This window comes from Pongo abelii, chromosome X (genome assembly GCF_028885655.2).
Source record: "Pongo abelii isolate AG06213 chromosome X, NHGRI_mPonAbe1-v2.0_pri, whole genome shotgun sequence".
In the NCBI taxonomy this organism is placed as follows: Eukaryota; Metazoa; Chordata; class Mammalia; order Primates; family Hominidae; genus Pongo; species Pongo abelii.
Genome location: NC_072008.2, coordinates 22,843,359 through 22,864,549, shown reverse-complemented (window position 1 = coordinate 22,864,549; position 21,191 = coordinate 22,843,359).

The following is a 21,191-nucleotide window of genomic DNA, read 5'->3' as shown; positions in this document are numbered from 1 at the left end:
AAAAAAGATATAGGAGATGTTATCTTGGAAACTAGGTAGGAGTATGCCTCACCATGTATAAAATTGTAAATCATGTCTTATTTCTTTGGAATAGTACAGAAGCTTCTATTCTGGAATAGAACAGCTAGCATACTACCAAGACTTTTCAAGGAGCAAGAATGGAGCTCCCTGGAGAACTGACTGAACATGGCTTCAGAGGCAGTATCCATATAAGTAACTACATAAGAGTTTAAGTGGGCCGTGGGGATAAACCCATGCTTTAATCCCACTTTCTGTCTCTATACACCAGGCTTGTACTTATCCACTCTAAACCGTTTTTTCCTCAAGTGGAAAATGGGAAGGATGGTAGCACCCACTTCACAGGATTATGGTAACTAGGTGAACAAATGTCACATGAAAACATGTCTTAGCACATGGTAAGTTCTCCATAAATAATTGATGTGATTACTATAAGCAAGCTAAACTGATCAAGAATGGAACCATTTAATAAATGATTCTTTGGTTACCAGAATTCTGCCCCCACTGCAACCCACCTCTTCCAGAATGGCTGATAAATGCTTGCATGAAATAGCCACTCAAATGGCTGCTACCAGTCAAATGCTGATAAAAGATACATTTGAAAAGGTATTACTTATTACTTTTTATTGAAAAGGTATGATTACTTTTTATAAATTTATTTCTGTTCTCAAAACTGCTACAAATGGTTCTGACTTTTAAATTAATCACACTGATCCAGGAAAAGGCCACATTTACTGTTTAGTCTATCGTGGATTATGGACCCTCATATGTGACTCACTGATAATTTTCTTTTATTGTTCCTTCCAGAGACATAGAGACAAAAAGTGCCCTCACTTTTACTGTATTTTGACCTGGACCAGTCTACATTTATGTGAATAGCTACAAAGCAGCTTTCAGTACACGGCTGTAGGGTAGGTTCAGATTTGGCCTCTCCATTAATTAGTACCGTTAGCTGGGCAGACAGCTGCCAAAGGGACTTTCTCCACACTCCCATGAGTTGGTCACAGAGATGTTAACTGTAATTTTTTACTCATCACGATGATTAATTGCTGCACTGAGTTCATAATTTCCCCTGGGAGTTAACCCCTAGCTTGGGATAAACACTAAGATTTTGTCAAATCCTCCCATTCTAAGATTGGAATATTGTTGAATCATCCTGTTGGATGATTCAGGATTTTAAAAGTTCAGAGCACTCTGATATTCAGACAATTATATACACATTGTTTTCAGTCTTCTTCTGCTTTATGATCCTTGTTTATATTTCTTTCTGTCATTCTTTTTAGTAATTATTTCCATAGTTTCTTAAGCATAAACATATTCTAACTGGCTGTGCGGTGGTGTTTCAATAGAGCTTGTCATTTCTAGGCAAGCTTTTCTAATAATATTTTATATTTTTAACTTATCTCATTATATTTTGCTGTAATATGGGTTTCATTGGTTTTTAAAATGAGTTTAGTTTGTTGTAATATAAGGTTAATTCTGTTATGTGCCAGAATTATGCATTTGACAGTTTTACATGGAATTATTTCAATTGGAAAATTAAATAAACTCATACTATAGCCTCAGTATTAGTATTCCTAATGGATACACTTTTTAAAAGTAAAGATAAATTCCCTGACCTAAATAGTTAGGCAGTAAATGAGACATGTAGAGTAAAATCAGTATTTCGTTTCTTTGAAAATTTATTGTGACTTGAAACAGTGCAACAAAATATCAGTCTAATGCCATATTACTGATTTTACCAGTGTTGTAATTGTTAAATAATAAATATACACTTTACTGATTAATGACTTGAGAGCCACTTACTCTTCATCAATGTAAAACTGCTCTTCAAGTTTCCCATTCCACCTCTGCTGTATCACTTACTTTCAATAAGCTCGTCTCTCATTTAATTTAAAATGTAAGGTAGTACATTCAATAGCTCTCTACATAAATTGTTTTTAACTAGATGAATTTATGCCTGTGTAAGTATAAATAAGGACTTGAAGTTGCTTGTGTGATAAATAGTAAATAAAATATAAATTGTTGAACAGATCAATGGAAAAGGAAATAAGAGTGGATGAATAAAATAAAACCAGAAGATACAATTAGTTTAAGAAATGCCTATATCTCTGTTTTGGTACCAGTACCATGCTGTTTTGGTTACTGTAGCCTTGTACTATAGTTTGAAGTCAGGTAGCGTGATGCCTCCAGCTTTGTTCTTTTGGCTTAGGATTGACTTGGTGATGCGGGCTCAATGGAACAGAACAGAGCCCTCAGAGATAACGCCGCATATCTACAACTATCTGATCTTTGACAAACCTGAGAAAAACAAGCAATGGGGAAAGGATTCCCTATTTAATAAATGGTGCTGGGAAAACTGGCTAGCCATATGGAGAAAGCTGAAACTGGATCCCTTCCTTACACCTTATATAAAAATTAATTCAAGATGGATTAAAGACTTAAACGTTAGACCTAAAACCATAAAAACCCTAGAAGAAAACCTAGGCATTACCATTCAGGACATAGGCATGGGCAAGGACTTCATGTCTAAAACACCAAAAGCAATGGCAACAAAAGCCAAAATTGACAAATGGGATCTAATTAAACTAAAGAGCTTCTGCACAGCCAAAGAAACTACCATCAGAGTGAACAGGCAACCTACAAAATGGGAGAAAAATTTCGCAACCTACTCATCTGACAAAGGGCTAATATCCAGAATCTACAATGAACTCCAACAAATTTACAAGAAAAAAACAAACAACCCCATCAAAAAGTGGGCAAAGGATATGAACAGACACTTCTCAAAAGAAGACATTTATGCAGCCAAAAGACACATGAAAAAATGCTCATGATCACTGGCCATCAGAGAAATGCAAATCAAAACCACAATGAGATACCATCTCACACCAGTTAGAATGGCGATCATTCAAAAGTCAGGAAACAACAGGTGCTGGAGAGGATGTGGAGAAATAGGAACACTTTTACATTGTTGGTGGGACTGTAAACTAGTTCAACCATTGTGGAAGTCAGTGTGGCGGTTCCTCAGGGACCTAGAACTAGAAATACCATTTGACCCAGCCATCCCATTACTGGGTATATACCCAAAGGACTATAAATCATGCTGCTATAAAGACACATGCACACGTATGTTTATTGTGGCACTATTCACAATAGCAAAGACTTGGAACCAACCCAAATGTCCAACAATGATAGACTGGATTAAGAAAATGTGGCACATATACACCATGGAATACTATGCAGCCATAAAAAATGATGAGTTCACGTCCTTTGTAGGGACATGGATGAAATTGGAAATCATCATTCTCAGTAAACTATCGCAAGGACAAAAAACCAAACACCACATGTTCTCACTCATAGATGGGAATTGAACAATGAGAACACATGGACGCAGGAAGGGGAACATTACACTCTGGGGACTGTTGTGGGGTGGGGGGAGGGGGGAGGGATAGCATTAGGAGATATACCTAATGCTAAATGACGAGTTAATGGGTGCAGCACACCAGCATGGCACATGTATACATATGTAACAAACCTGCACATGGTGCACATGTACCCTAAAACTTAAAGTATAACAATAATAATAAAAATAAAAATAAAAGTAAAAATTAAAAAAAAGAAATGCCGACTGTAAAATCCCATTAAATCACTAGAAGTAGAATGTAGATGTGGCTCTGAGCTTCCCAGTAGCCAAAGCAAAAAGAACTGCATTATTTGCAAGGTTGACTGTTTTTGTAATATGTTTTAAAGTTTTGGTTCACAAAAAAACATCTTTTCCTGATATGAGCATGAAGAGATATTTCTCTTGAGAGTCCTAATGAACAGCTTGTTACAGGATGTGAAACACATTGTCCTCAACATCACCCTGACAATAATTTCGAAGGGAAGTTTCTGTATTTTTTTTTCTCAAAAATGTGAATTGTAGCAGTAATGCCAAAGCAATATTCAGTAACACCAGTTTTACATGTAACCAAAACAATGGAATAGAAGTTTGAGAACAATGACGTTACATGTTTTATCCAGGAATAACATTTGGCTACTCCAGAAGAATGAATGACCTTTATATTCTTCATTCACAAATATATATTTATGTGAATAAAAATAGAATACAAGCACAACACTATTATATTTTTATTTATTCAGTCACCTGTGATTTGGGGTTCAAAGTATTGACAAGGACACCTGAATTTTTCTCTAATATACTCTGAGATGGCTTTTTTTTGAAGTGTTTTTGTTTTGTTTTGTTTTGTTTCGAGATGGGGTCTCACTCTGTCACCCAGGCTGGAGTGCAGTGGCATGATCTTGGCTCACTGCAACCTCTGCCCCCTGAGCTCAAGTGATCCTCCTTCCCCAGCCTCCCAAGTAGCTGGGACCACAGGTGCATACCACCACACCCGACTAAGTTTTTGTGTTTTTGGTAGAGTTGGCATTTCATCATGTTGCCCTTGCTGGTCTTGAACTCCTGGCCTCAAGTGATCTGCCCGTCTCAGCCTCCCAAAATGCTGAGATTACAGGCGTGAGCCACCACACCCAGCCAGCTTTTTGAAGTTTTGGTACAATAATTACCTGGAGTAAACAAGGTAGTGATACAGGAATACTTGAATAGTGCAGAAGGCTTAAGGAAGTAAAAGGTTAAAGTAGATTTATTTTGTGATAACAGTGAACCCACCACCTGACCATATTCCCCAGAGGGGTCATAGGACAGTTCCTTCACTCAGGCAATAAGAAATGGCAATGATCAATGAAATGTCCACTGAAGGCTAGGGTAGACAGAAAGACATGCTGCCATGCAATTGGACCTCCTAATATCAGTGAAGAAAAGAGGGAAATTCAGGAATGGTAGAGGCCAAAAGCAACACTTAACCTTCAGAGGCAAGGCAGTCTTTGTCTCAGATGCTGATTTTTGGGAAACCCCAAGATAAGACACTGATGAAGGCAAAAACCAACTCATTTTAGTGGATTATTTTGTTTGTATTGCTATATAATAATTGTACATATTTAGGAAGTACATGTGATATTTTGATACATGCATACAATGTGTAATGATCAAATAAGAGTATTTGGGATACCCATCACCTCAAACATTTATCGTTTCTTTGTGTTGGGAACACTTCACATTTTCTTTTCTAGCTATTTTGAAATATACAATAAATTATTGTTAACTATGCAATATAGAATTACTTGCTACTTTACTTATTTCTTAGCACTTACAAGTTTAAATTCATTTGTTATGACCTAGAAAGGCCTACATATTTTCATTATGACAGTACAGCACTTCATCATTTAGTAAGTCTTTTTTCTGGTTTCTTCTCCCTACCTCCCCATTTTTAATAATTGAAACCACTTTGCTTTTGATCATCCCAAGCACTTAAGTGACATAAGTCTTTCAGCTGCTGGATGAATAATGTATTTATAATATTCATAACTGCGTATAAAATAAACAGCTCATTTGTTTTGATTAATGTAGTCGTTTTGAAGTCTGTTCTTCCTCTCAGATTCTTTTGCCAATTTAGAAGTGAAAATATATATATAGAAATTGATTCAGTCTTAATGACTCCCACTTAATTCTTCAAACTGGAAAGTAGCTGGGTAAATGACTCACTATGGAACTGTTTTTTACCATTACAAATGGTCTTCAGCTACTCTCAGTAAAATGCGTTTATAAAACACCTAATATGTGCCCAGTATAATGCTAATTTATAAAGAACTCCTGGCCGGGCGTGGCGGCTCACGCCTGTAATCCCAGCACTTTGGGGAGGCCAAGGCAGGTGGATCACCTGAGGTCAGGAGTTCGAGACCAGCCTGACCAACATGGTGAAACCCCATCTCTACTAAAAATACAAAAACGTTAGCTGGGCGTGGTGGCGGGCACCTGTAATCCTAGCTACTTGGGAGGCTAAGACAAGAGAATCGCTTGAACCCAGGAGGTAAAGATTGCAGTAAGCCAAGATCGCGCCGCTGCACTCCAGCCTGGGTGACAGAGCAAAACTCCGTTTCAAAAACCAACCAACCGAACAAACCACAACAACAACAACAGAAAACAAAAACTCCTTAAAGCTACTCGGGATCGGATATAAATTTTATATAGACATCCCCAAAGATGTAAGTACTGAGATATGATCCCTGAAAAAAGATAGTTACATACATTTGGTTCAACAAAAGTGTTTGACTATCTTTGCCCTGGCCTTAGGTAGGTCTACAAGAAGACTTTAAGGATAAACCAAAGGTAATAATAAATAAGGTAACATACACTGGAAGGATAAGCACTGGGAAAACTGAGCAAAGAGTGAAGTTTATCTTTAATCTCTCTCTTCCCCTTTCTGTATCTTCTAGTATCTGAGATCCCTGCTATCTGTCAAAAGCCTATTGAGCATTTCATTCCAGACCAGTCACCCCCTCAGTAAAGCTTTACATCATAATAGGTGTGTGTTAGGAGCTTGGTGCCAGGGGATCTTGAAAACTGAGAGACCTTTAAACCCCAAAGCTATGATTCTGTAATGGGGTGATTTCAAGCAATGCTGCAAGTTAAAATTGTAGGGTAAAAAAGCATTATTCCTTATGATTTGCCAAGCACTTTTTATACCTAGAGGCAAAAGAGCCCTAAAATCACTTCTCCATGAAACTTTCTTTGACACAGAAACTTAGAATTGACCTGTTAAATCTTAACAGCTAATGGTGATCAGCTGGTGGTTGTGTGGTTTTCTTATAAAACACAGCTTTTTTAGGATTGTTTGAGTTTTCCAGTGTGTCTTTCTTGCAAATAGCCTCTCTTATTTAGAACATAATCTTGGCAAGAAGCTGTGTGCCTATTTGCCTTGACTTGCTTGGACCAAACACAAGCAGTCAAAATAAATTTAAAAGATGAAAATGATGATTCATTTGAGGTATTTTTTTAAGGTCCTCGCATGTGTCCTAGAAACTAGGGTCTTTGACACTATTTCATTTTGGAGGTCAAAGAAGAGAAAGCTCCAGGATCTGTCAAATTAGTTTTTAAAGGAATATGTGTAAGAAAGCTAGGGAAGGATTTTTTTTCCCAGTAATGTATGCCATACCACATTTAAAATAAGGAGCAGTAAATGCATGGAGTAATATTTCATATGTGTGGATGGATATATAAACTAGCACCTCCTATTTTAAATGGAATGCTTCCAAAAGTCTTCTATTCTTCCTTCCTGGAACGGGCAGTTCAGGGATGACATAGAGACTAATAGATGGATTGTTTTAGAAGGGATTTAAGCCCTGGGTGAATGGTTGGACTAACCGACCATTAAGACCATTTCCAAACCAGATGTTCTATGATTTTATGAAACCATATATGAAGCCTATTATGTTTCTAGGTTTCTTTTTCAAAATTAATTATATTAAGTTCACAAATAATTTTCCTAGCATGCTTCACATTGTCTCAAGCTATGATATAATGTTTGGTTGAGTTTTAGTTAAGAGACCATATGCGTTTAAAAAAAAAAAAAGATATATACATAGTATCTAAAACTACCAGAAAAACAGTGATGACTGGAAATCTCACTTATTACCATCTTTAGTAGAAACAATACATGGTACAAAGGGTTAAAGAAAGATAAGACGTGTACGCTTATGGAGAAAAGGGGTCACGCTAACCAAGAACTTTTTTATTTTTGAAAGACACAAGGTAAGGTTTATGACAGGGAGCCCATCAGTCTTAAAATCATGCTTTCTGACTCAAATCTAAATATCGGTATTGAATATTGTGTTATAATGAATAACACTTACACCGCCTTGTTTATTTCAAACAATATGATGTTATCAAACACCACTCTCAATATGTCAATAAATACAACTGCGCATACTTCAGTTATACAGAGTTAATATAAGTTCAATAACTGGCATATTTGTTATTAAATATGATTGTAATAACAGGTCTTGGTGTTTCTGGACTACAGCACAGCTAGGTGAATTGTCCTCCCTGACATTGAACGTCAAAAAGTCTTTTTACTTGCCACTCATTTTGCAAGGTCTCAGGGGACAGACGTTTTGCAAACTCTATGAAATCTTAATAACAGCCTAAAGGAGAGATTGCAAATGAAAATGAACAGCCACAGCCCCTTTAAACATGACTGTATCACACAGATGCTATACATAGCCGCTGAAAGCCAAATAATGGTTTGAACTGAACATGATTGGACGATTAAGGTCACCTTCTGCAGCTTTATAAGCAGTTTCTTATTATAATGGTCTTCTGACATTTTTTCTCCTATGACATAATTGTTGCAAGAGGTTGACATTCTCATTGGCTCATGGGAACATTTCCTTCTTTCATTTGCCTTTTAGTCATGTGTCTGAACTTTTATTTGGTATTTCCTCTTTTCAGTGAATCCTAATATCAATGAGATTCAATGCAATAACTTTTCTAGAACTTGATTGAAGGTATTGGTGTTTTTTTCAAGTATTTGCTACTTATTACTGGCTATATATTTTTTCTTTAAAAGCATAATCTTCTATTTATCATGGACAATTTGAAAAATATACGAAAATGATCACCATGATCTCATGATCCAATGAGCTAAAATATTGTATTTTAAATTCTTTCAGAACCTGTTCTATGCATATATGCATGTAAAAATGAAGTTTGACTTACTGCAAATAAGTTTGTCTTGCTTTTGCCTTTTTATGATTGGTTATTTTATATATAACAAGAATATCATACACACGTGAGATATGTGAATAAGGATAATATGAATACCCCTGAACTCACAATCATGCTTGAGAGATGCAACATTTGAAGTTCCCCATGGGCACCCTATATTGCCCTCTCCAACACTATCTGCCTCTCTATCCCACTCCCCAAAGTGGACACTCTTCTCAATGTGGAGTAACTGCTCTGTCAATTTTCTTTATATTTTTACTACACTGGCATGGTGACTCTCAAATAATGATATTGAACTTTAGGAAATCTTCTGCAACTTTTTTTCACTCAACATTTTGTTTATGAGAATCATCCATTTTGAAATATGTGAACATTTCACTGCTATATGGTATTCCATATTGAAAAATATACCATTTTTATTTATCTGTTTCATATCAGTGGATGTTTAAAAGCATTAGTATGAACATTTCCCTATCAATGGATATTAAAAACAACAGTGGTATGAACATTTTCACTCATATCTCTTAATGAAAATGTGCAAGTGTTTCCTTAGGGTCCAAATCTAAAGTGCAATTACTGGGTTGCAGGACATGCTCAAAATTCAACTTTATTAGATAAAAATATTTTACCAGAATGTTTCTTCCAATTTATACTTTCCCTAGTGGCATAAAAGTGTTCCTGTTATATCTTGCTTTTATCACTTAATATGATTAGCTTTTTCTCAAGTTCAGATGGTCTGTCTTTCTCTAGGCTATCTCTACCTCATCAAAATGCTTGCACAATCATGCGATTTTCCTCCATATGCCAAATCTTGAGTAGACAGCCCATAGGAGGCTCTAAGCAGGCTAATCAACGTGGAGACACTCCAGAAATAGTTGAAAATAAGGCTTGTTGCCAAATACATGAAATATTTTTGCTCTTATCTCTTTGTACAGTAGTCTTTCAGGATGTCTTTTGAGTACCATGCATACGTATCCTCCATACACATATTCTTTAAATATAGCTTAAAAACCATAGCAGAGCAAATTGTCCTTCCTACTATATATGTCCTTGTTTATCTTTCTTCATCCCTTTTCACTTTATAGCACTGGTAGCAACTGGTAAACAGTACAGGATATCAACACACAATTTTGGTTGTAAAACAATGGATAAAAATCTGCTTGTTCAATCAGAAGCAAGAGTGAAAAAAAATAAGGTTGACTCACGGTCAGCATAGCAAATAGATGGCGTGCTCTACTGGGAAAATTGAGGAAAGCTTAATACGGGACATACTGGCAATTGTATGAGCAGGATTAAGGGGAACAAGGCACAACAGAGTCTCCAAACTAGCAACAGTGGGGAGCCATTACCACCACTTGGGCCTGAAGATACAGCAGGAGGGAATGATTACTGGCATGGAGGAGGAGTATCCTTCAGGAGAGAAAAGGAGCCCCTGTTAATTTTGTCAAACAGGAAATGAACAAGGAAAATAAATATCTTCACCTCACACTCGTTCTTGTCGATTTCCAGTAGGTTTTTTTCCATTGGCTGCACCCAACTGAATGTCAGAGAACAAGGAAACTAATTTGATGTGATCCCTAAAAGCATAAAGCAGGGTGGAACAAGTTGGAGCATAGATATAGAAGTTCTAGGAAAGTAAAAACATGGTGATTAATTAATAAACATAGGTCCTTTGGTTTTTCTCAGGTCTGATTTTGTATCTAATTTTTTTTTCAGTATTGACAGGAAGATGATAATTAAAGATATTAGAAGCATGGACTTTTAAGTATTGCCTTGAAAAGTGTCTTTGAATTTGTACAGGAGCTAAAATTAGCTCTCAGCATAACTGCCCAGTCATTTTGTTTCACTTGACACATATCTGAGATTTTGCATGTTATAACAAGCACTCTGGAATTAAAAATCAAGCCAAGGGGTTTTGTTTGTTTCTTTTGTTTTGTTTTGTTGGTTTGTTTGTTTTCAAATCAAAAGATAGCATCTTGAATTGCCCCATTATAATACACTTTCATTCATGATGTTTGGATTATGTGCATAGTAAGGTCTCTTTATAACCTAGCCTTAGTGATAAAGGATGAGTTTTATAGCATTTTAAAAATTTATCTTTTCAATTTTTATATCTTTCTCTAGCACCAACAGTAGCCTAGTGTTTCCGGATGCCAGAGAAAGCCTTCAGTGGCTTTTCACAATAGTTTTTTTTTAGATCCATTTCTTCTCCAGGTATCTCTCCCTTCAAGAAAATGTGTCTAAAGAGCTCCATGGAGGAAAGAACTCATGATACTTTACCTAAAGGAAAAGGACTAAGAGAAACCACTCATTTTACCTTCTTTGTTGGATGCCATGCTTGTACAGTCTACAGAACTGTGAGCCAAATAAACCTCTTTTTTTATAAATTACCCAGTCTCAGGCATTCCTTTATAGCAATGCAAAATGGACTAATACATCCCGCATCTTCTCATTATTCTTGTTGATTTCTAGGTTCTTGACCCACTTAAGTTTTCTAAAAACCAAAGCTGTGCCTGATTAAGCACAGAATAAACAAATATTGTTTACTGAGTTCAACCTAATGGTATCTAGGGATATAGGAGAACGTGTCAATATCATCTCCATTTATTTCTTTCAATTGTGATTCAGCCTCGATACAAATGAATCATATTTGTCAAGCTAAAATGACATTTTCCATCATTTTTCTTTAGAATCTATCTTTAATCTTGCCCCTCTTGGATATACTGTTTAAGTCTACTTTGTTTTTATTTCTTAGCCTTAGAGTGATATTGCTCCTAGACATAATTGTGAATTAGGTGAAATTTGTTTTCAACTTTCCTGACCTTATATCCTTTTAGTATTTCATTTCCTCTTCCTTCTTACCACCCAGTGGTGTGCTGGTAAATATTTAAACAACTAGATTTCATGGGGGAAAAGGGTCCTGATTTATAATATTTGTAGAGCTTCCAGTGTGATGTCTACTGGCTTGCAAAATTTCTGAAAATTTAACAGCTGGCTCTTGTGAATTGGTATGAGCCAGCTTCAACATACCACAAACCTTGTTCACTACTGGAGGATTTAATGTGGCTCACATATACTGCCTGTTCCCTCAATTCACCTTCCCTATGTCTGCTGTAATTCTGTCTTCCAGGTAGTGCACCATGTTCTTCCTCAGCAACTTACCTGCCATATGTCCATTTTTTTTTCTTCCTGACTATGTCAAGTAACTGACAAACCAAGCTTGGAAACTGACACAAGATGAGATGTTAATGAATGACAGATTCAGTGGGACAGCATATCCTCAAAAGGACATTTGTCAGAAAAAGAATGATGGTTTAGAAATAGCAGTGTTGAATACAGATTAGGGCTGGGCGATGGAAGGAATAATATTTGACAAAGAGTTTGAGAATATAGAAGAGTTTACCATGAAATAGGAGTTTCCAGAGAACACAGTGAGATGATTTGAGAGGAAGGAGAAATATGGGAATAAAGGTCAAGGTAGGCCTATATGGAGCAATGTGGGAATAAGAGTTTGGAAGAGTTTAAATGACCCAGGGATTTACAACCTGGGCAGTGACCAAGGATAACATATATGTAAGCATGGCAAGTTGAACTCACCCTAAGGCATCCAAAAGAATCAAATACAGCCATTCTGTGTTTAATTAGGAGTAGATTTGAGAATATGAACTATGCACCAGTATACTCAGAAGAAATCAGCAATGAACTGGATTGATTTTGTTTCCGAGGGAGTAGTAAATCAGGAGAATAAGCCTGACATGGCATTTTTTTGGTTTTCAGGTGTATCACTACTAGGAAACAGGGTCGGCCTCCATGGGAGAATTTAAATTTGGTGTAGAAATATATAGAGATTTATTATATGCTTCCTTGGAATAAGCTATATGTCCCATAATTTTTACTTAGAGGCCCAGTCTCTGCACATAGACACTGAATTGTTGACTGTTCTTTGTCCTTGAATTCAGCTCTTGCTGACTCTTGAGAGTTTTGCTCCACCTTCATCTCTTTTCTTTGCAGACTCCTCGTCTGATAATTTTCTCTTTGACTTTAAGATTTTCCTTATTAGGGAAAGAAAGTATCTTCATTTGATTGTATTTTGCAAGCTAGCAACAGCCCTGTATGTTTCCTGTTCCTACTTTTTTAACACCCAGGATCACAAGAAGGTTTTTATGCTATCTTTTTCCATTTCGTTTCCAGTCAATTCCTTATTATTCTTTGAAACTCTGCTTTGCTTCTTCAAGGAAGCTTATTTCTCTGAAATTTAAAAAAGCACCTCATTATTGAGAAATCAAATACCTTTAACTCTGTAAATTCTTACCAAGATTTTCTGCTGACTTTGGCATTAATGCCCACTCCCTCTTATATACTCTTTGCTCATGTTCATAAAAAAGTGTTCTATCATTATTCTCTTTTGGCAAATTCAGTGAATATTTAAAATCACTCCAGTTTATCCTCTGCTTTACTTATCTGAATATTTCCAATTCTTGATCAACAACTTTCCTACAATGATTAAACTTTAACCTCTGAGTTCAAGTGTTTTCCCCTTAATTCCCAATTCTATCTTTTCTCTTAAATTACATAGCTAAATACTTATAGGAGGAAAATAGAGGAAACAGATATGCTAGATGTGGCTAGACTTCTACTTTCGTAGATATGCTTTGGAACCATGTAAATATTTTGCCTAATTGTAAGGAAATATTAATAATTTTAAAAGGTAATCTGCAAATATCAAAAGAAAATGAAAGAAATGAATGTAACACTATTGATAATCATTTTTTAATATTACTCAGAAATGGTCATGCATATGTTGTGGGATAAAGTTAATAATTATATTGATGTCACTGAGAACCCAGACAGACATCTGTCATGAGAGAGAGGAGAAACATGTGTACGTTTGATGAGGTTAAATAAAAGCTCTTCAGTCCTCGGTAAGAAAAATAATCATGGCAGACGCGAGGCAGGACTAGATTGCAGCTCCAGACAGAGCACCTTGCAGAAGCTCACAATGTGAATTTTAGCTCCAGATCAACTGCAAGAACAAATCAGCAATCCCGAGAGGACCCACAGACCCTGTGAAGGAAGCTGACTGCTCCTTCAGGACCTGGGAGACACCGCAAATACTGTGAGTACCCCAACTGCGGAAATGGGACAGGGAGACCCTCCTCTCCCAAACACACACCCCCACTGGAGAAGCCAAAGGTCTGTTTGTGGGAGAAGTTTCTGACTTTAACTGGGGCTGAGTCAATTTACAGCCAAGTGAAATACAGGGGAAGAAGAAGCAACAGAAAGGACCTGGGAGCTTGCTGTGTCCCCTAGCAGGCCATTCCTGCCTGGAACCACAGGGATCCATCAGGAGGGTGACCAGAGGAACAGTGGGTACAACTCCATAAGGAAGAAATCTCTAGCTGAACTTTGTAACAATTTGAATGGGCCAAGAAGCCTCCTGGCCAGAACTTGGGGGAGGGCACAAATCTGCTCTACAGGCTCCACAGGCGGGGGAAGAACCAAGCCCTTCCCCCGCACCCCCTACTGCAGCTGGGAGGCAGGTAGCCCAGGGCAAGTTTTCAAGCCCATTACACCCTGCACCTAGAAACAGACTCAGGGCTGTTGGGGCAGGTGCATGGTGGGAATGCAAATTGCCCTTCGGTTTGTGTGGGAGCTGGGTGAAGCCTGTGACTGCCGGCTTTCCCCTACTTCCCTTACAATCTGCATGACTCAGCAGAGGCAGCAGTAATCCTCCTAGGTACACAACTCCAGCGACCTGGGAATTTCACCCCCATCCCCCACAGCAGTGGCAGCAAGACCCACCCAAGGAGAGCTCGGACATGCCTAGCCTTGCCCCCACCTGATGGTCCTTCCCTATCCACCCTGGTAGCAGAAGACAAAGGGCATATAATCTTGGGAGCTCTAGGGGCCCACCCACTGCCAGAACCTCTCTACAGCTGATGCTTTCCGGAAAGCACCACGTCCTGGTAGGAGGCAAACCAGCACAAAAATAGAGCATTAAGCCACCAAAGCTAAGAACCCTCACAGAGTCCATTGCACCCCACCCCCTGCCACCTCCACCAGAACAGGCGCTGGTGTCCACGCAAGAGAGACCTATAGATTGTTCGCATCATAGGACTCTGTGCAGACAACCCCCAGTACCAGCCTGGACCCGGGTAGACTTGCTGAGTGGCTAGACCCAAAGAGAGACAACAATCACTGCAGTTCAGCTCACAGGAAGCAACATTCATAGGAAAAGGGGGAGAGTACTATATCAAGGGAATACCCCGTGGGACAAAAGAATCTGAACAACAGTCTTCACCTAGACCTTCCCTCTGACAGAGCCTACTCAAATGAAAAGGAACCAGAAAACCAATCCTGGTAATATGACAAAACAAGGCTCTTCAACACCCCCCAAAAATCACACTAGTTCACCAGCAATGGATCCAAACCAAGAAGAAATCCTCGATTTACCTGAAAAAGAATTCAGGAGGTTAGTTATTAAGCTAATCAGGGAGGGACGAGAAAGGCAAAGCCCAATGCAAGGAAATCCAAAAAATGATACAAGAAGTGAAGGGAGAAATATTCAAGGAAATAGGTAGCTTAAAGAAAAAACAATCAAAAATTCAGGAAAGTTTGGACACACTTTTAGAAATGCAAAATGGTCTGGAAAGTCTCAGCAATAGAATTGAGAAAGTAGAAGAAAGAAATTCAGAGCTTGAAGAAAAGGTCTTTGAAGTAACCCAGTCTGACAAAGACAAAGAAAAAAGAATATGAAAATATGAATAAAGCCTCCAAGAAGTCAGAGATTATGTTACAAGACCAAACTTAAGAATAATCAGTGTTCCTATGGAAGAAGAGAATTCTAAAAGCTTGGAAAACACATTCAGGGGAACAATCGAGGAAAACGTCTCCAGCCTTGCTAGAGACCTAGACATCCAAATACCAGAAACACAAAGAACACCTGGAAAATTCATCACAAAACTTCTTCACCTAGGCATATTTTCATCAGGTTATCCAAAGTTAAAATGAAGGACAGAACCTTAAGAGCTGTGAGACAGAAATACCAGGTAACCTATAAAGGAAAACCTATCAAATTAACAGCAGATTTCTCAGCAGAAACCCTGCAAGCTAGAAGGGATTGGGGTCCTATCTTCAGCTTCCTCAAACAAAACAATTATCAGCCAAGAACTTGTATCCAGTGAAACTAAGCATTATATAAGAAGGAAAGATACAGTCGTTTTCAGACAAATAAATGCTGAGAGAATTCGCCAGGACCAAGCCACCACTACAAGAAGGGCTAAAAAGAGCTCTAAATCTTGAAACAAATCCTGGAAACGCATCAAAATAGAACCTCTCTAAAGCATAAATCACACAGGAGCTATAAAACAAAAATACATGTTAAAAAGCAAAAACAAAAAACAGAAACAAAGTACACAGGCAACAAAGAGAATGATGAATGCAGTGGTACCTCACATTCCAATACTACATTGAATGTAAATGGCCTAACTGCTCCATTTAAAAGATACAGAACCACAGAATAGATAAGAACTCACCAACCATCTGCTGCCTTCAGGAGACTCACCTAACACCTAAAAACTCACATAAAGTAAAGGTGTGGAAAAGGGCATTTCATGTAAATGGACACCAAAAGTGAGCAGGGGCAGGGGCAGCTATTCTTATATCAGACAAAACAAATTTTAAAGCAACAGCAGTTAAAAGAGACAAAGAGCGACATTATATAGTGGTAAAAGGCCTTGTCCAACAGGAAAATATCACAATCCTAAACATATACGCACCTAACACTGTAGCTCCCAAATTTATAAAACAATTAGTAATAGACCTAAGAAATGAGATAGACAGCAATACCGTAATAGTGGGGGACTTTAATACTCCATTGACACCATTAGACAGGTCATCAAGACAGAAAGTCAACAAAGAAACAATGACTTTAAACTATACTTTGGAACAAATGGACTTAACATATATATGCAGAACATTTCATCCAACAACCGCAGAATACATATTCTATTCAACAGCGCATGGAATTCTCTACAAGATAGACCATATAATAGGCCATAAAATGAGCCTCAATAAATTTAAGAAAATTGAAATTATATCAAGAGCTCTCTCAGACCACAGCAGAATAAAACTGGAAATCAACTCCAAAAGGAACCTTCAGAACCATGCAATCTATAAACTAAAAAAGACATATCGATCAATTGCAATGTATGAACATTGTTTGTATACTGATTAGAATACAAAACTTTTTAAAAAATTGAGGCAATTGGAGAAATTTAATCACTGACTAGATATTTTATACCAATAAGTAATTATTGTAGGTTTTTAGGTGTCAGCTAAGTTTTAAAAACTATGTTTTAAGAGGAGTACTTATCTAAAGTATATACTAAAATACATATGGATTAAATAATATGATTTTCAGATTTGTGTCAGTATAATCTAGGAAGAAGGAAGTAGATTCTGTTTTAGATGAAATGATATTAGTAATGAAGTGATGATTGTTGCATCTGGGAAATGGGTATGTGGGGGTTTTCTCTAAGTTGATCTATGAATTTAATGAAATCCACATAAAAGCACAATTTTGTTCTGAAGTTAGCTAAGTTAGTTATAAAGTTTATTTAGAAAAAATACCCAAGAAAATCCTAAAAAAAAGTACAATGAATAGTGGCGGGTAGACCACACTGGATATGAAGACATACTATAATGCCTCAATAATTAAAATAGTTTGGTATTAGCACATGGAGAGGTAGACTAATAAAACAGAAAAGAGAAATCCAGAAACAGGCCTAAATGCATATGGAAATTTAGATTTTTTTTAAATAATGATGACATTTCAAGTCAGTGGGAAAATTGTCTTCTAATATGTTATTGGCGCCACAGAAAAACTACAACGAATATATCATTGGCTGAATTTCTCGCAGTTCCAAATAGATCTGAGATCTAAAGTGCAAAAAAAAAAAAAACTGTTCAAGTAGTATAAGAAGACATAGATGAATTCCTTATTTGCATTTGCTTTGTAGTTTTATCTTTGTTTACTTCTTGGAGTAAGGAGAATTTCCCATGGTGAATGCTGTGATGAGTCCCTCAGAACCCCTTGCAAATGAAGAGCTTATTCCTCCAGCTATTAGAAGTCCTCTGACCCACGGGTGGTAGTTACAAGGATTCCTAAAAAAAAGTCCAGCACTCTTGTTTCCATCTCACAGGTTGCTTCCTGGGGAATCTAACCTGTGGCATTTCCAGTGATTAAAAATACAGAAGCAAGACCAGGTATGGTGGTCCACACGTGTAATTCCCATGCTTTGAGGGACTGAGGTTGGACGATCACTTGAGACCACGAGGTCAAGACCAGCCTGGACAACATAGCAAGACTCAGTCTCTTCGAAAATAAAGTAATTAGTCAGGTGCAGTGTAGTGTCTGTTGTCCCAGCTACTCATGAGGCTGAGGCAGGAGGATTGCTAGAGCCCAAGAGTTCAAGGCTGCTCCTGGGCTCTCTAAAAACAAAAACAAAAGCAAGTAAGGAAAATACTAATACATGTGATCAAATATATAAAGTTTTGCATAGCAAAACCAAAATACCACAAGCAGAGTACAAGCCAGGAAAATTACTTTCAAATAGCATTTCAAATTTTATCTCTAACATTTAAAGAGGTGCTAACAATTGAGTGGAAAAACATCAACAATCTGACTTTTAAAAAGCAAGATATGAACAATATTTTACGGAATAGAAGTATAAATGACCCTTTTCTTGTGAAAAGTTACCAATTTCAATCATAATAATGGAGACATAATTAAAGCTACACTGAAATAATGTTTCTCACCTCTCTGCTTGGCAGAATCCAGCATAGTCTGTTTTCCAGTCTGTGTGGAAACACGGCTCTCATACATTGCTGTTGACAATGATACAACGGCTATTGAAGAGAAGTCGACAGTATCAGTCAACACTGTTTATTCTTTTAGCTTTTGACCCAGAATTTCTGCCAAGATAGGAATCTATCCCAAAGATACCGGCAAAAATATGGACTAATATACGCCCAGAGTTGATTGCAGCACTAACTGAAATAGCAAAAGTTTGAGTTGGGCCATATTATTTAAAAGAAACAATATGAAAATAAGTAAAAACTTTTAAAAATGACTCTGAATGGGGCATGGAGGGAAGCTAGCAGAGAAGACAAGACTAGAAGTTAGATCTCTGTGCATGTACCTTGCTCTATAATTTTAAACCTTGGAACCATATACACAAATGGTTTTCATAATTATAAAACTCAGTTAAATTGGAAAGAAAAAAATCAATCTCTAAAAATAAGAAACAAACAAATGAGCCCAAATGTCTATCTAGCTGATGGCATAATCATGCTGAGAATTACTTCAAGTGATTTTAAGTACTTTGACCCTACATTACCAGGTGGATATGCCCAAAGGGAAAAATAATTACAAAGAAATATTCTTTTACAGCTTTATTGAAATGTACTTGATATACAAATAACTACATATATTTGATGTATTGATGAGTTTGGATATATGCATACATCCATCACCTCCAAATGTTTCCTTGTGTCCCAAATAAATCTCAAACTGCATTCAGGTGCATTCTTTTAAATAATAATTTTTGAATTGTTATTTCAAGACTATAGTGTATAGATATAAAGTAGTAGAATAAAGAAACTAAATAATTATTGCTAATACAGTTTAGGAAAGAAGATATTAAATAGGGTCGTGCATTGCTTAACAATGGGGATACATTCTGAGAAATGCTTTGTTAGGCAATTTAGCCATAGTACAAACATCATGGTGTACTTACACAAACTTTGATGATATAGCTTACTACACACCTCGGCTTTATGGTATAGCTTATTGCTCTTTGGCTACCAATCTGTACAGCATGTTACTGTATTGAATATTGTAGGCAATTGTAACACAATGGTAAGTATGTATGTATCTAAACATATCAAAATATAGAAAGGATACAGTATAAAAATGGCACACATATATAGAGAACTTACTATGAATGGAGCTTGCAGGACTGCAGGTTGTTCTGGATGAGTGAATGGTGAGTAAATGTGAAGACCTAGGACGTTACTGTATACTACTGTAGATGTTATAAAGACTATAGTCTTAGGCTACACTAAATTTATTTTAAAATATTTTTCTGCAATAATAAACTAAGCTTACTGTACCTTTTTAATTTTATAATCTTCAAGTTTTTTAACCTGACTCCTTTTTAATAACACTTAGTTTAAAACACAAGCACATTATACAGCTGTACAAAAATATTTGTTTTCTTTATATCCTTATTCTATTACCTTTCATCAATTTAATTTTTTTTTTTTTTTTTTTTTTTTTTTTTTTACTTTTTAAGCTTCTAGACATTAGCCAGTGCCTAGAAGGGGTGATGTTATCTTCTAGAGTCTTTATGGTTTCAGATCTTAGATTTAAGTCTTTGATCCATCTTGAGTTGATTTTTGTATAAGGTGAAAGACGAGGATCCAGTTTCATTCTCCTACATGTGGCTAGCCATCTTAAAAACTAAGACATAAACACACACATTAGCCTAGACCTACACAGGGTCAGGATTATCAATATCACTGTCTTTCACTTCCACATCTTGTCCCACTTGAAGCTCTCCAGGGGCAATAACATATGTTGAGTTGTCATCTCCTATAATGACAATGCTTCCTTCTGGAACAACTCCTGAAGGACCTGCCTGAGGCTGTTTTACAGTTAACTTTTTTTTTTTTTTTTGGTAAGTAGAAGCCACTCTAAAATAATGATTAAAAATGTGTAGGATAGTAAATACATAAATCAGTAATATCGTTTTTTATTAACATTGTCAAGTATTATGTACTGTACATAATTGTATTGCTAGACTTTTATATGACTGGTAGCACAGTAAGTTTGCTTACACCAACATCACCACAAACAGGTGGGTAATGCATTGTCCATGGCATTAAGGCACCTGACATCATTATGTGATAAGAAATTTTCAGCTCCATTATAATTTTATGGGACCACTGTCATATATGTGGTTCATCATTGACCTAAATGTCATTATGTAGCACATAATGTATAAGAAAAAAGATTCAGAACAGTCAAATAAGTGATAAGTAATAAGCCTGACAATTTTAAATTGAAATTGAAAATGCCTGTATGAATCCGTGATTTATTTTTATGCTTCACATTACAAGGCAAGAATGCCCAGTGTTACCACTCCTATTCAACAGAGCACTGGAAGTCCTGGCCGCACCAGTCAGGCAAGAGAAAGAAATAAAAGGCATCCAAATAGGAAAAGAATAAGTCAAACTATCTCTCTTCGCTGATGATATGATTCTATACCTAGAAAACCCTAAAGACTTTGCCAAACGGCTCCTAGACTTAATGAATTACTTCAGCAAAGTTTCAAGACACAAAATCAATGTACAAAAATCAGCATTCCTTTACACAAATAATATTCTGGCTTAGAACCAAATGAAGAACACAATCCCATTTACAATAGCCACAAAAAAATGAAGTACCTAGGAATACAGGTAACCAAGGGGGTGAAAGGTCTCTACA